This window comes from Mugil cephalus, chromosome 12, assembly GCF_022458985.1.
Source record: "Mugil cephalus isolate CIBA_MC_2020 chromosome 12, CIBA_Mcephalus_1.1, whole genome shotgun sequence".
Taxonomy (NCBI): Eukaryota; Metazoa; Chordata; class Actinopteri; order Mugiliformes; family Mugilidae; genus Mugil; species Mugil cephalus.
Genome location: NC_061781.1, coordinates 8,354,774 through 8,372,703, shown reverse-complemented (window position 1 = coordinate 8,372,703; position 17,930 = coordinate 8,354,774). Strand labels below are relative to the sequence as shown.

Below are 17,930 nucleotides of genomic sequence, written 5' to 3'. Positions count from 1 at the left end.
CTTACTATGCAATAACACGACTATAAATTAAAAGAAAGCATTTCCTTCTACTTTAAATACTGCACATTTATTACTGGCGCTGCAGCAAGCGGTCCCATATTTCCGTGGCAATAAAAACATTTCTAAGGCAAGCATTTTGACTTTGTCACGGCGCAAGTGGAATTAATAACATTAATGACGCTTCGGTTCTATGTGTTCCAGTAAGCCATGTTAGTGAGCCACCGCAGACAAAAACAAAACCACCCATGAAGTTAAGAGCGGCCATCATCAATACACCTGCTCAGTGTTGCCAGATAGACGATAATTATCATATTTACACGATAGTTGTAGGGCCTATGTGATACATGATAGCTACTTTTAAAAATGTGATGCCTGTCGGTGGATGTGCAAAATTCACACCACCAATGGTGATACTTCTTCAATAATTGCATTCAATCTTTTTCCAGATTGCCATAGCCGCAGCCACAGCTGGCTCTACCCCAGTGGAATTCGACAACTAAGCTGGTTCTGATCTCTGATTGCGTTTCCAATTAGCATGTAACCATATACTCAACCTTTTAAAACAATAATCAGGTGTTATTATTCAGGAGTTCACTTTCTCCTGTTGAGGCGGTTCTGCATGCAATGTGTAGTTCCGATGGTTTCATTTTGATAGGCAAGGATGGAAGCTCGAGCCTCTTTGTTTATTACTTGGGTCACTTCAGCACCATGCATATTCAATTTAACTGTGATCTCCTACCGTGTGATTTTTCAAGTAGTTTTAGTGCATATGTTAGTTTGGGTCAAAATGCCATCATTTTAAAGCGGCAGTATGATATTTCCTCATTTCCCATCTGGCAACACTGCACCTGCTACCTTTCCTCCTATGTCAGTCTAAACACGGTTTTAGTTGAGAGTGCACAGCCTTAAGTAAAATGTTGATTAATAGCTACAATCTGAGACTGGCTGTTGCCACATTGCTACATTTTCTCCCAACACCCATAGAAACAGTTGTCAGCGCTCAACCTTTTCTTGTGACAGGGTTCACAAGCTGTGTAGCAACAGCGTGCAGCCTAAACATCAAAATATATTAGCACATGTAATCTCCAAACGCAACTGCGGGCTGCATGGCAGTGGCACCTTAGCACGTAGGAATCAGACCAATACACATAGACCTATCACTCACAATCTCCACTCAAAAAACATAGATTAAGTTTATTGTATTGGATGTTAGATCACCCCTTTGTTTTGTTTCAGCTTCCCAAAAGTCAGAAATGTGGTTTTGTGTCATTTGGATGCCATTTGGACATGTGACCTTTGACTTAGGTGCCTACTTCTTACAGTTAAGTCATTAATGTATTCATTTAATTTGAATGAAATTAAGTAATAAAATTAAATTCCTTCCGTTTTTATTAAACATTTGTATTAATTTAGTTACAGTGCCTCCATGTAGAGTGTCTCCCATGCTCTCCGATGGTCACCAAGGCAAACCTTACATTTAGCTCACTTTTGTTTGAAGCTTGCACACTGCAGTAACTATGCAGCTTTTATTTTAGAACATGGTAATTAACATGCTATTAAAAGCCATGGTGCTGTTTGCCTACTTTGCGAAGTAAATGAAGAGGTACCAGCTGGGCCAGACTAATACCTCTCTTTAATGTAAAATGAGAAGCTTCTAGGAGGGAATTTCAGCAGCTATGTTAATTATGATAACGACGTTAATCTGAGTCACTGTCACTTTTAGGTGAAGTAATGAATTCCTAACAGAAAACGGCATATCAGCAGGGGAAACTCCTTGAACCTGTGAGTACGGGGATCTATTGTATCCTTCAGAAATAATGATTTCATTTTGTCAATCTAAAACCTTAAAGTTGATTATCAAAAGAGCAACTCAATGCCCAACCCCGGGCAACACCAGTGTTGTTTCCATAATGGCTTTATAACAGTATCCCTTCTCCTCTGCGGATCCTGCAATCACAATGACATTAGTTGCTGTGTGGATCAAATTTGTCACCACTAACCTCGTTATATTTTCTTCCATAAATCTCAGATCTAATCGTGAGTGTGACGACATGTGCAAAACATTTTGGAGAATCTGAACCAAAGCCAAAATCTCATGTTGCTAGTGGTGTCTCTGATATTGCTGCAGAGAGAGCAATAGTTTCACACGGCTACACTGCCATGTTGTATGTCATAAAAAAAAAATCGCCTGCAGAGAATAATTTACAACCGCACACCTATTGATATTTCTGAGACAGACGTGTAACATACGGATTATACGTTGGGTGGTTCGGTTAGAGTCAAGCGTGTATTAAAGGATAGCTGCGGCTTATTTCACTGAGCATATTGCCAATAACATCGTCTATCGTGGATTTATGGGCCAGGCTTTCCTTGCACTCACCGCCACCTCCACTGCAGACATTCAGGGAAACAAGAACTCACACAAAGCATCTGTTAGGGTAAGCAGATGGGCCATTTTCTAAATACTGATTTTTACATTAATAATCTCAAATACTTGCGTGAAGTCTAACCAAAAGTAAACACAGAGAGCACCTGACTGGAACAGCAATTCTTCTAAATTCATCAGGGATGGACATGTGGGGCAACTTGCCAACTGACCGGATCATCCTGAATATTCATCCACACATGCCGGTCTGTTTACTTGTATGAGACTGACTTGCTTGGTTATTGGGCCTCTTAAGAAAGTTCAGAAAATCTAAATGCAATCACGGATAACTCTGTTGACTATTAGGAGTCGTTTGACGGGTTACCATATTTGCAAATCGGGGCAAAAAGAAGGAGAGACAGATGAGCGGAGACAGAAAGGCAGATGACTACACGCACACGGTGTATTCTAATTCTAAATCTTGCGAGCCCATGCAGAGAGAGTAGACCACGTGTGAGGAGAATCCAAAACAGGGCAAAAGCTACAACCCCGAGAGCACGTAAGATGACAGAGAAGAGCTAAACAAAAGCAGAGGTTAAATATTTTTTAGGTTTTGGTAAAATAGTTTCGAGACTCTTATGAGATCTCTAAATGAGTTAATATTAATTCAAATTGGACCTGTGATAGGATATCAATAGCGATTTCCCAATAGCATAAACAGGTCTGCTCTTATACAGTATTTTTAATAGATGATTCTGTTGATTATCTTTTAATTTAATCTATTTTCCGAGTTGCAAATCAACCCTTTGTTTATCATTTAATAATAACCACAACTTCTATCATCAATCTTTAAATATATTTTAACATGAAGTCTATGAAAGGAGCAGTCATTTTAAACTTAGCTAATTAGACTATTCATCAGAAATGTTTAAATATGAATAGTTAGGAACAATGCTGTTTGCTGCATGCTGAGTATGATTCAACTTTAATAGCCTGTGCTGATTGTAGTTGATAATGGATTAGGATTTTTTTGAATCTGCAAACTGATGCATACAAAGCTTCCAGTTTATTAGGTGGATTTGAATTCCTGCACTTTTGATGAACAGGTTAAAGAACATCTAGTTCTCGGGATGCCTGGCAGCTCCACGTATTCCATGTAATCGATGCACTTGCAGGATCAACAAAATCACATCACATAACGTTCATTGTGAGGAACTACAATGCCCAACAAAAATGAAATAACAGTGGTAGTTCCAAAAATAACAAGTGTATTGTTTATTCGACTCAGGTTGGAGTTGACACCCTACTTCTCACTGAGACTTAACAGAGACTTCAGTCTGTAAATCCATACATGCCACTTCATAAACCTGAGAATGTGAGAATGTCACTGAATAATTAACAGATAAAAGTTTAAATGTTAAGATCCAGTATAACTCATTGTCTGCTTGCTCCTCTCATTTAAACCTGGCCCAATCCTAGTTAAGAAGGAGGTCATGATTAGACCACAGGTGCTCAGTGTGATCGGAGTGAATCGCCCCTTCCCAAGCATAGATCATTATCCAGTTTGACAAAGTTGCTGTTCCAGACAGCCAGTTTTTGAACTTTCATCTTGTTAGCATGTCAGCCGCTAGAGCCTCATTTATGGGCTTTATGACAGATTCAAATAAACCAGTGTATCAGGCATGGTTACACCATCAGCTGACTGAATTCACGAAATGTAGCAGTTAAGAAAACTAACTATGACAGAGATGAAGTTGCCAGAAGTGGTGTAATGTTGTTAACATTAATCTCTGAGCTCATAAACTGTGTCACTGGTGTGGAAGAAAAAAAAACATGAAGTGTAAAAGGCATGAATATTTCAGTTTGTGTGCCTGTCTCAGTGTGTTTGTGGGAGCTGAGGCATATAAGATTCATGGGAATGGTTAACTGTTCACCTTGGCAAGTAGGTATTGGGTGGTGAAGTCCTTATTGTTGTCAGCTGTAAAGCTTGTGGATGTTTGGATTATGCTATGCTTGGGTTCCATGGTGTTGTGGCTTAGCTTAAATAACTGATGGAAAAACATGATGCATTTCCGACTGGCATGTAACACTGCTGCCGACGAGCCATTTCTCAAACCATTTCTCCCAAACCTCAGCTTGATTTGACTGCTACCCAGATCTGTATTATACCCCAATGTCACAGAATCCTTGGGAAGGATTCTGGATATGTGGTGGCTCTACTTATCAGAAACAAAGTGCGTCATCCAAAGTACTGTATGTCGCTGAAACTTTCAAAGTGAAGTTCTAAAATGGAGTGCAAAGGTGTAAACAAGTGCAGAGTTTACAACCATCACAGCCACATTTCACCAAAAGTAAAATACAGCTTGTTCTCCCTTTAAAAGTGCAGTGGTCCTTACAGGAAGGGCTCTTTAGAAGAATTATTTTCTTGTGCGACCTTTACGTTCTTGGCATTTGAAAGGCTGTACTCAGCCAAAAGAGTGGATTTTTGCTCTATTTGTCAAACTCCAGATACAGGCAATATTTTCCAAGTCAGAACCGACAAGGACTGAAGTCCTACAAAGACAGTGACAGAAACACGCTTCCTCTATTGAAGTCACTTGAATTCAATTGCAATTTGGTGACTTTCTCATCTGACTGCTTTATTAGCACACGAATGAAGCAACTCTGAGGCAGCCAGGGCAGAGTTTGAACTGGACAGCTCCCTGGGTGGAATACGCGTATGCCTTTGTCTTTTTTCTATGCTTCCCTTGCCTGCCTTGTACTGAATTGGGTACTGCAACCTTTTCTTTTTTGAAGGCCAGCCATCTTCCCCTATGTCCATCTTCCCACCCAATATGAACACTTTCATCTAACGCCACATCACAGTGTGAACAAGCTGCACACTAGAATGATGAAATAACATTGCATTGCTGGGATCAATATATGTAATGGGATTAGGGGATTTCACATGGGAATATATACAATGGTCAGGCTTAATATTATGACCACCTTCCTAATATTGTGTAGGTCTCCCTTGTGCCTCCAAGGGAGACTCATCAGAGAATAGACATGGGGCTTCTGAAGGTGTCCTGTGGTGCCTGGTAACAAAATGTTATTAGTGGGGGCCTTTGGGGCCTATGGGTTGAGGGGATGGGCCTCTGTGTATCAGACTTGTTCCAGTGAATCTCACAATACTTGATCAGTTTGGAATCTAGTGATGCAATAACTTGGTCATTCAGTATATTCACCTGACCTCATTCTTTGGACATAATGTTATTGAGCCGACACCTGACTGACTGCAGCAACCACAGATCACAGCACTGTCCCTACTGGTGTGTACACTAGGCACACATGGGTGCATCACTTTATCTCCCCTTAGCGGTTTTCTTAAAGCCATGGGATGTGTCTTTCCGCATACTATATTTCATACATTAGCACATACAAGTTAATATGTATTTTATATATGACTATTTTTTTTTTTGTGGTATGAAAATCTTAAACTGTGTCCCTCCTCATCAGCATTAAGAATGAAACTGAGTGGCATTCCTCCTGCATAATACATGGGTTCAGTCAGAATCAGGCACCCCAGAAATGCAAATTAACACTATTTGCTATGTGATACGTGCACGGGGTGCAGTCAATGAGAACAAAATAATAATGTGCACAGAGCCCCACCGACTCATTTCCTGTGTGCAGCAACTTATTATTTGCTGCAGATTATACGGAGAGTTCCATCAAATGTAGTCCTAGAAAAAAAATCTCAGTTTCATTCTGCTGCACAGTGGAATAAAGTCAGACGTTGGCATCCATGACATCACGGCTGTTCTGTACAGAAAAAAAAATAAAATAAAAAAATCGATACATCAGTCTGTTGAGAGAAATGAGCACCCTTGGGGGACAAAACAGTACAGCTGCACCTCTGAAAAACTATACTCCTCAAAAAAGGACAACGGTGATATAATTTGTCAATGGAGATACTTTTATGACCGATTATTATGTAAATATTAAAATCTAAAAGTGCTGGGGCCAGCATCAAATTAAAAATACATACAGTAGTTGGTGAGGCTACAAAGACTACAATACACAGGGTTGAATTAAATACCGACTTTCTTTCATCAAAGAAATAAGTCCATTGAATTCACACTGTTAAAATAGCATTATTAATGAATGTGACATGGTGGAATACTTTAATAATTATTTAATTTGAACATGTGATATGTTTGATACATTATCCTTTCCTACAATTTCGTTATCCCAACTTCCATTTAAACTTTCATTCAGATGGAGCTTGCATCTCTGTCTTAGAATAGAAAGAATAGATGTACAATTCCCTGGCTTATGGATATCCTGCACGGACACAGTGCTCCAACTAAACTACTGTCTGCTGTATTCTACACTATGTTTGATTCATTTCACGAGAAAGCCGTCACCTCACCGCTGTAAATTATGTCAAAAGGTCGGCTGATCATCATTGGCATCTCAAACATCAGCGGAAATGCCTCTTCATTTATCAGGCTTTGCTATCCGCGCTGCCAGCATATTTAACATCCTAGAGCTAATAACGACAACAGCGTAGATGGGCAGGGTTCATCTGAACTGGAATTTGTAGTACCATTTGGGGCTGAACGATATATCGTTATCGTATCTACATCTAGATATGAACATTCAAGATATTAATATCGAATAAGCAACGATATGGACGATATAGATTTCCCCTCACCGCGCTCGCCCTACATGTACAGCTCTGGCAGTCACAACAAACTTAATTTTTACGATTGCCCTTGAATGCACCGCTAAGGCCAGCCAACCACAAATCTTATTTCATGCTTGCTGTGGATCGACAGCTGAAGCCAACCAATGGAAAACATATGAGGGCGGGAGTGAAGGAGACGGAGACACTACAGACACAGCGGGGAAATTAAAAAGAAAGAAAGAAAATGATTGCGGACGATAATGCGGCCGGTGGCGGTGCAGAATCTGACTTGGTGCCAAAACATAATTCATCCTCCGTTATTTGGAGGTATTTTGGATTCGAAAAGGAGGATGTTAACCGGAGTGAGTGTTGTGCAAGTCGTGCTTAGCAAAAATTGTTTCACCACCTGAAACAACACCATCACGTAATTCGTACGTAATTTATTTATTCCTAATTTATGTTAATGTTGATGACTGTTCAAATAAAACTGCACTTTCCACATTTTTTTGTATTATGATGTTTTTATTTTTCTGAAAAATGCTTGGTTTTCACCGAACCGTAGTCAAATCGTATCGATATCGAGATATCTGGCATGAATATCGATATGTAATGTTGTCCATATCATTCAGCCCTAGTACCATATACCCTACGACAGAGTAAGAGGGTGGTAAAATCAGCCCAGCGCATCACCGGGTCAGAGCTGCCAGTCATCCAAGACATTTACAGCCAGCGCTACAGGAGGAAGGCACAGCAGATCCTCTCTGACCCCAGCCACAAACTATTTACACCCCTGCCGTCTGGCAGGCGGTTCCGGTGCACCCGCACACGAACCAGCAGGTTCAGGGACAGCTTTTACCCACAAGCCATCAGGTTACTGCTTAACTGCCACACATACACACACACATGCACAATTTCGCTTTATTCTATATATATATTCATCTCATGCCACATGTCTATTTTATCTTTTCAGCATTTTTATTACATCTGAATATGAATCTTGAACGGGAATGATCTGCATCATTACTTGAAGTGACTCATCCTTTAAACATTTTCATTCTAAAATATAAAAAAGGTTGGTGCTTTTTTTAATAATCGCAAGATGACCATTATGAGGTCAATGTTCTGTTTTTATATATTTTTAGTTCATCGTCTTGCCTCTTCTGGAAAAGCAATTTTGACATTTATTAGATTTTCTAAATCTAAATTTAAAAACAGATAACATACAATGTCTTTAACAAAGGTCCAAGGAAATAGTCTGCAGACTTTAGCCTGATACAATACTACTTTAAAGGACATGTCCTTCTATATGCTGCTACCAGTGTGTTTCACCTATTATACTACGAAAAAAAAAAAAAAACTCATGATTTGTAGAAGTCAAACTGCCAAGGCCTAACCTTTTGCTGAGCTGAATGTTGTCTTTGTTGCACAAAATGATGAGTACAGATTTCACTTTCACTTTCCCTGAAATTGCTTTAGTAATGGATAGCTTCGAGGACAGGAGGAACAACGGCAACCAATAAACCTTTCAGTCATTCATTCACAACAATGTGACTTTAACACCAGGGGCCGCTGTCGGTGTCGGCTCCTCTTGTGCTGGATATGACACCAACAACAAAAAAACAAACATTGTAAAAAAAAATTATAATAATGATAAATCATTGCAATATATATATAGTTTACATAATCATTTGAATAGCACTTATGTTGGCTCCATTATGTTCCCAAAGGATTTGCTAACTTTGCAATTTGGGGATTATTTTCCGTCAGGTCGTCAGTATTAATAACCCCATGCCCCCGGTAGTTAAAAACTGCATCTCCATCACTGGAGGCACACAATCAGAAACCACTTGGGTTTGACTTATGTAACAGTGACAAGCGTGACTAGAATATATTTCTGGTAAAGCTGGAAAGAAGGACTTGATATAAATGAACACCCATTACATTCAAACTCTTGCCAAATGAGTTCACACAATGCTGACTAAACCAATTCCAAGCACATCTCGCCAGCATATAGAGGTTTTCAATCAGGGCTCTGTGGTGACATTCCTGCATTGTCACATCAGTAGAAAAAAAAAAATCATCCCAATGCAGTGATGATTGTTTTATCAGAGATGAAGAGGAAAGCGACCATAGCAACAGATACAAAGATGGCTAGTCGTTATGAATGTAAATTGGGTTTTCCGAATTTATGAGTCTGAATTCTCTGATGGTCGAGAAGAAGGAAATTAAGTTTTTGATGCTCCGGGTAAAAAATACATTTGGCGTTCAGACTACACACATCTATTTAATGACTATACACATACATTAGGTGCAATGTTTTTAAGTAGATTAGGAAATCCGTGATCTTGTTGTGTTTTTTTAATACTGTAACAGAGGGAACAGTCCTAACTACACTTTGAATCTCTTTATGTGCACGATGCTGCCAACTAACCGTATAGTTTAAAATTCCTCCATTAAACGATAATAGTGTTAAGTGAAAAGCCTTGACATGTGCCTTTTAAAAAAAATATGTCACATTATGTAATGAGTTTCAGGGTTCAAATTGGTGTGCAGACTCACTCAGTTGATTATAAGGCAGTGATTTTTTTGTTGTTTGTTTTTACCTCCAGGGCATCTTTAATTAGGACCGTGGATAAAGTATAAGGCTCGATGCTATTGAGTGGACATGTATTTTTCTCTAAATATCCTCTGGCACTAACCCAGCCCCCATGAAATAACCATTAAATGTTATAGAGTGGCTATAGGAGAATACTTCAGCCCATTTGTTTCAGTATCTATTAGTCTACCCATTATTCATGATTAATAAATAAATAAATGCCGTTGTCACGGATTCATACTGGTCCTGAGTTAAGTCCTGACCATGCTCAGCACAACACTTACAGGATAATATTCCTATCGGCTGTCATGATATGTGCCGCTGTGCTGAATCTGAGTTAAAGCTCGCATCACGGGATGCTTTGTTCTCTGATGCATCGGCAGGGAGATAATGTAGATTTTAGTGCTTAAATGCCACACTGGTTCCATGACAGCAAGCATGTCAAGTTTATAAAATATGCTCTTTTCTTCGGTTCTTAAGGTGACAAGCTGTGAAGCTGTCCTCTACGAAACTCATTCTGGGAGGGAATACAAAAAGGAAAATGTGTCACTGCAGCTTAGCTGTTGAGACGGGGGCTGTGAGAGCGAAGACAAAGCAGTAATGTGCTCCTCCCAGTGCATCACTTCTGACAAGGATGAAACATAATGTGGATACAAGATTGTCACCAGGCAACAAAATTCTTGCACTAATGGTTTTGCGTGAGACAAGTGATCAGACATATGGAAATGTGTTAAACTGTAGAGGGAGGGGCAATGCAGAAGGCATGGAACTGAACCTAAGCAAATGATATACTAAGGGCAAAGAGGATGACTATCGTTCTCTTTAAGAGACAGTCTTAATCACAGACATTTTTATAAGCGAATCGTGCCTTCACGGGAAGCACTTATTCCACAGACACACATTATTTGTTGTGTCTGTTCCCCGGCCAACTGAAACGCCTGGTAAAACAGATGGCACAGGCCCGGGGAAATGTACATAAATTCTGTTCCAAATGTAGAGAGGGAGCAGAATAGTAAATTTATTCCAAAGTCTTACACCTCCTGCTGAAAGAAAACAGTGCAAAATTACTATGCCGGTAAACGTGCGCTCACACGTGTGGCACGCACGGATAGCTAAAGACAGTGAATTGGATCTCAAATTAAATGTAAGTGACGGGGTCGAGCAAACAAACTTTTGAATTTATTTGTGCGCGTACACTCACAGCCACTTTGTAATACCTTGGGGAAAGGCACAAGAGAGCACCGTGAAAGCAGCATTATGCAGATTAATGCTCTCTTAAGTCCAAATATTTCTCAAATAAATTTGAAGTGAACTGTCACAAAGAAAAAAATAATAATGCGGCATGTTTGGCAAATTGCAAGCACATTGGCCCATGTGTTATGCTCTTCAGAGACGAAGACGAATAAATCCAATGATTTCATCGCATGACCATACCACGTGGACCGGGTCCACGTGTGCGAGTGCACGCTTTTTTGCGCAGTTCTGATGAAAAATTATGATACACTGATGGAAACATAGCTTCTGACATTAACTTCATGTGAATAATGTTTTTATAGTATGCAGCAACTGGGCTTGAACACACGCACAGGCATTTTTTTTTTCTTTTTCATGAGTCAACATAAGGGTTACAGCTCAGCAGGGAGGCAGAGATGGAGAGGAAGGAGAATAAATATTACATAATGCAAAAGGCCCAGTCCTTCAGCTCAATAACAAGGTGCTACGCTACATTACCCCCTAAACCTCCATCCTACTAGCACCAATTCTCATGGGAACCAGACGCATTTGTGTTACATTTATTTCAATATGGGACTTCCTAGATAAAATACCCTGCAGGATGTTGATAGGCAGCCTTGAATGCGTCACTACTGCAGCTTCATCACAGACAGCCAGACAGCCGGACCTGATACACTCTGCACTTCTAAGCAGTTTCTCCACAGGGGCTTTATCAGCTATACTTCCCAGAGCTCAGATGGTCACATGAGCTCAGTCTCTACAGTAGGAAATGATAGAAACTAGAATCTGGTATCAGTTGATGAATCTAATCGTCACAGGGTTTTCAGTGAACCGACTGAACATGCATCGCCTAGAAAAATGAAGCTGTTAAATAACAACACTGTCACAAAAAACATTATATTGGATAATTCTACACATTTGGTGCTTCAAACGTTGTGTTTCCCACAATTGCTGCATACATACAACTAAGGGTGATTATAACACATATATTCCGTTCTGATTCAGGGAGTTATTGATGCAATATGGTTAAAATGGTGATTCGGTTCAGGTTCAGGGGGCAACAGAGACAAACAACCTGCTTGTTTATTGCAGACGCATCCTTAGCATTGAACTTTTGCAAACAGTTTTGTGATCAGTCATAATTTGCCGTAGGAAGTGAATATCAAGAAAACAGGAAATAACGAAATTGAAAACGGAGCACGTACAGTAAACTGCGGGCACTGGCATTTATTTTTGTCCGGCGATTCATGTCTGAACTACGGATAATGAGTTTGATCAAGCGTCTGGGCTACAGGTAGAAAGTTCTGGTCGTACAGGTAACTAAAAAACACATGAAAACTGGAATAACAAACCCCATTTTCCCAGTTCAATTTCTCACATTCAGTTTCAACTCACATTTTCTTTAATAACAATTCATATTTTTTGGAACGCACAAAAAAAATGTCACATTGGCAGCATGACCTAAGACTTTGGCGTGCTATACCATTTCACTGCAAATAAATGTTTTGTTGAAAACAAAGAAATTCTGTCTCTTTAGCTCGGGGTCCAATGTCAAGTGTCAGGACAAATCACCATTGCCAGTAGTATTCTTACATGCTGGAGCAGAAAAACTTATTTTACAACTTTTCTGTGACATGACTCCAAAATATAAATATATTAAATAGGTCATATAAATGCCCAGATGTAGTTATTTACTATAAAGTGCTATGAGCAGCAGAAGAAGACGGAAACTAAAGGCTCAGTGGTATGAAATACCCGGCACTAGATCATGGAAGCGTTTCTCTCTTTTTTTTGTTACTGTTTCTTTAGTCACGCTGTTTGTTTTCAAGCTCTCGGTTGGAAACTGATGAACTCAGTATAAAGGATCTGAGGATTTTAGAGGAAGGCATGGCGAGATGTGCCCTCCCCTGTCGTTGAAGGGGAATAAGTGGAGGAACCCCTGAGAGAGCTGTCTTTGAACAGTTCTCCTCCCCTGTGCCTCGAGGACACCGAGATCAACATCGGTGTTGATTGGGTCGAGCCAAGCTACAGCCACGAAACACAGCTTCTGTGAACATGTTTTTGAAGTCAACCACTGACCCCCTTTATTGTATTTTCCTCTGGGAGTGACAATTCAATCAGGGGATTCACTGGTCTCCATGTCCCCCAGATTCACAAAGCCCCTCATGGCAGCACTACTAAGACGAGCCAAAAGTCCATGAAATCCTTTCCTGAAGGATTCATGAAGGATTTAAATTCTAAGACACTGTTTGCAAGCATGGGGCATCAACACAGTGAGAGGGCTGCATCTGCAAGTTTATACAAAATGAAGTTAGTTAAAATGAAATTACTGTCCTGCTTTATCAAAACCCACAGCTAACAGCTAATGTGTCCATCTCGAGACAACCTTGACATTTATACTTATTATTAAGCAGGCCGCCCGAAAACTAAGAATATCATCATCCTTTATGCTTCCAGATTTTAAAATCTCTTTAACTGTCACCACTCAGGATGCAAAGTTGCCCCCGCAGCAAAGGTCTGACCCTCCATTGCAGGGAAACGCGTTTGTTTGAACTGCGACACAATTGGAGAACTGCCATTTTGCCGGGGTTTCTGCAGCCGCTCCTGACGGCAAGCTGTTTTCCCGGCTCCCCGAATAACTGTCGTCAGCTGTTCAGTCTTGTGAGGCCTGCAGCTGAGCGGATAAGCTGCTGCTTCCTTCCAGTCTCTCAGCATTGCAATCCAAGGCCACCTTCCCTTCTCTCCTCCGCACAAGCCGTGAAGATGGAGTGATTACATCTCCCTGACCGAGCCGGAGCAGAGAGGAGTAAGGCCGTGACTGGCACAAACATTTATATCTAGACGACAGGAGCTTGATTTATTACCCTGCCTTTTTCTTAAGATAATAAATTCTTCCATATTATGCCCCAAATAAGCCAATAAACCAAGGAAGCTGAATTTCCTGTGCTTTTATTTCAACTCCGTTATCATCACCTTATATGAAGTTGTTTTTTTTTTTCCCATCACAGGTTATTGCAGCCCTTGCTATCATTTAAGAAGGCAGAGTGCATTTCAATCCCATTTCCTGTTTGTAGGGCAAAGCTGATCTAATTCCCCTTCCTATCAATACATAATCCATTCTAATGAGCTCTGCCAATTTCCCGAGATGAATATGCAAGGTCTTTTCTTTTTCTGCAGGCATAGTAAATAAAATGGCGCCAACATTAATTCAAGTGATAATTAATTGCCTTTTGGAGATTACATGACTCGGCCCACAGCAACCGCGTAGAGGCTATATTATTGGGGTTATATTTAAAACACTTCTCACGCGGGGACAGTGAAAGATCATAGGTGAGAGAAAGCAATCAAAGCGGAGACCACATATCTGGGAAGTGGAACAGCTAACAGGGCAGCAACCCCATCACTCTACTCAGTTTTACATATAGGGAAATAATGAGCTCGCTTCACAGCTCTCACTTGTTTTCCGAAATGAAATCGGTTAAAATTTACAGCATTTCTGAGGCTCTCTCTAATATTTGGCCAAACTGGATTGTTAAAGGGAGAAACTAGAGGTTTAATTACAGTTTTATGGAGTTGGGTTCTTGTGGGAGTCAGAAAACATAAAATAGCCAACGCTGATACAAGGAAAGGGAGATCTCTTGGCTAAAAACACTTGAACCGCCTTGATCCTATAATGCAAGTGGATTGTATTCTTCATGAGACCTTGCCTTATATTCCATAATGTTTTTTTTTCTTTCTTTCTTTTTTCCTGAAGTTGTAAAAAGCTCCCTCCCCAGAAGACATCTTGTCGGCGTTTTTAAGCAGATCTCCTCATAATAAACAAACTATAAATAAAAAGGTTTGTGTGTAAAATGTTTGGAGTGCCCCTTTAAAGGGACCACTTACTCCTCTAAACACTCCTGCGCGGTCTTTCATGGGAATTACTCTGGCACACAGGATGGAATACGCGTGGCCTTACGAGACAATAAGCCTAGTGTGAGATATTGAAGGTAGAATGATGTACGTAGCAATAAGCAAAACCTTCAGCAACTCACTTTGTCAGAGAAGAGAATCTAAGGGAATGGATGCAGCAATTTTCTTTTTTAGTCTTGAGGAAAGATTATCCATTCCCCCATCTCCTTTTTTATGCCCCGTCTCCTGTCCGGGTCACAGAATTGTGTTGCTTCATCTCAGCACGCACACAGGTTGAGAAGCACAGCAGCACTCCGCTAAATTTGTACATTAGAGAGCATGCTAGCAGAACATGTTAACGGCTGGCGAGTGACATTATTATTTAATTTTGACATAAGCTTTGAGGTATTCGTCTTTCTCCGCAAAATGCATAGCAAGCCACAAGCACTTGATATATGACCTCTTGCGTGCAAAGGCATTAATAATTATTGTGCACTGCGGACAATTTATGCCCAGATGTCACAGCCGAAACTATAAAGTCCTAATTATATCCAATAACTCATACTGATGAGGAACCTGGGCTGCATGTTAATAATTCGGTGTTGTGTTTTTTGTCTATGGTAAACTGTGTGACAGTGACAGCCTCATCATGATTTACAAAGGCTCATTCAGCTCATAATAACGTGAAACTGCCGCTCTGTTCCTGCATTAGAGGAAATTTACCTCCCAGAAGTGTGTAAATAATAATACCCAGGAGAATACATGCCACAAGCAATTCTGACGTGAAGGACGAATGAAGGTTTACTGCAGCTGGATGCGCGGATGAGCAGACTCTTCACTGTATGATGTAGTGTTTTCTGTAGTACACAGCAAGCTGACAGTGTCAAGCCCTTGGTTTGCATCTGTGGCCCTAATTTTAGCCCCGCACCATTGAGACTGGTTGGGCTCACCTTGAACCAACTTTTCAACTGATCTGACGTGTTGAATTCTCTGGGAGGGCGTTTAGCTTTTTATGCAGGCATGGAAAGTTTGTGCCAGGTGGCTGGCGATGTGTTCAAGTGCAACTTTTTAGCCCAATCACAGGCAATGTGAAATTACTTCACAATCGGCATTTATTGCTGCCAGTGAACTACCAGTTCATCTGTCATCAGTTTGGTGTGTCTGTACTTTCAGAGCAATGTGTGATTGCTACAGTGTGCCATAAGGGTTTATGCATTTCTAATCATTAGACTGTCATCTCTAGAGACATCCTGGAATTTCTCTGTGTATATTTCATTAATTTGTCATAATATACAAGAGGACACCATGCACTCAACAGAAACAATAGTTAAATCTTGATTTTTATTGCTTTTCCAGTGTCAAGGATGACACTGGAAATTTTTCAAGTACATATACTGTACTGACGACAAAATTTGATTCAAAAAACAAAATGCCAGAATGCACAAGGTACCAGCGTATAATCTTCAAATAAGATAAAGCACAAATAGTAGGCAGACTCAGATGCTGTGTTCAGTACGTTCTCATCAATAAAGTGAACTTTCAGACCCATGCTGGTCAGCGTAGTTCTGCTGGTATATAGATTGGCTGCAGTGTAGTGAAACAACACCTCCATGTCTCTTGTGTTTTGACATTTCAACGGCGCAATGCTACCTCTGCAAAATATATGTGGTCCATCACGTTACACAACTACCTAACTGGAGAATACTTTTTCTTTGGTGTTTGTGTTTGTCTTTGAAATAGCCAATCAGTCATAATATTATGACCACCTTCCTGATATTGTGTAGGCCTCCCTTGTGCATCTAAAACAGTTGTAACTCATCGGGGAATGGATGTGGGTGTCCTGTAGTGTCTGGCAACAGGACGTTGTTAGTGGGGGCCTTTGGATCTGACTAGATAAGGGTAGGGGTCTCTGTGGATCAGCCCACAGATACTTGATCAGTTCATGATCTATTTACTTTTGGAGGCCAGGTCAACACCTTGCGCTTTTTTGAGTTTTTTCTAAACGGTTTCTGTATGTGTGCCTGTGTCAGGCTGCATCTTGATGGGGATGATGCTGCCGTCCAGGAGTGCCATTGCTATGAGTTGGTGGCGTCTGCTCTGGTCTAGGTGGGTGCTACATGTCTAAGTAACATCCACATAAATACCAGGGCCAAAAGTTTCCCAGCAGAACATTGTATTGTCACAAGATGGTCAATGTTATTTACTTCTGCTGTCAGTGGTCATAATATTATACCTGATAAGTATAGCTGCTATTAGACTGCACATGTTTGTGTTAAGTTTATCATTTTGCTTTTTTTTTCAAAAAGGGACTTTTTGAACAAAACATGTATATCTATATGCACATGTGTATATCTCTTTAATAGACTGTAACAAACTTTCCACATGGTTTGTTCCAAACAGACCTTGGGAAACAAAAAACATTATTATATCACAGAATGGTCATGACTGCCTTACTCTGATATTATTTCATTATCTTTAGGTGCCTGGTGGTCGATTAATCAAGCTAGCTGTAGATCTGCAAAGTTCAGGCCAGGCAAGCAGCAGCCTCCAGGGATACGGCGCTATTGCCAAATGACACTATTTGCCAACCTGTTAGAGAGAAGTGACGGCACTGGTGTTTGAGTGACAGCGGATGAAGCGCTAGGCTTTGGCTTTGAGATTTCCATTTTTTCACACGGTGCAAAAAACAAACTGATCAAGTTGATTTGATAAACCTCCCTAACCGCTCTGACATGAACTATGTAATGCCAAGAGAAGCAGCATGCTCATGGGAAGATGTGAGGAACATGACACCAGTTTATCACACATTAGGCCACAATTCAAACGTAGTCACGCCCGTTTAGCTCGGACTTGGACGTCTCTCGGACACTGAGGCAGGCATGAAGAATTGCAGCCGACCCCTCTCACCCTGGAGGGTATGAGGTGAGAGGCACATCTGCACCTGGACTCGTGAATAATCACCCCCTCAAGCACACACACACACACACACTGAGTCTTACCCTCCTTCCTCAGTGAGGATGCATTAAGTCACTCATACAACCTGTGTCTATGCATTGCATTAATGCATTTTGCCTGGTAATGCATTAATGCATCTGTGCAGTTCACTTTCCTTTGGAAAACAGTTCCTTCTTTATTTAAAACCATATATTTTATATTGTTCTTATTTCTTGCCT

At 40.5% G+C, this 17,930-nt stretch overlaps 1 protein-coding gene across 7 annotated transcripts in view; it reads right to left on the bottom strand.

Moving 5' to 3' along the window:
* The window catches only part of lrp1bb (low density lipoprotein receptor-related protein 1Bb), a 262,735-nt gene that overhangs the window by 171,038 nt on the left and 73,767 nt on the right, over positions 1-17,930 (bottom strand). The window lies entirely within an intron of this gene.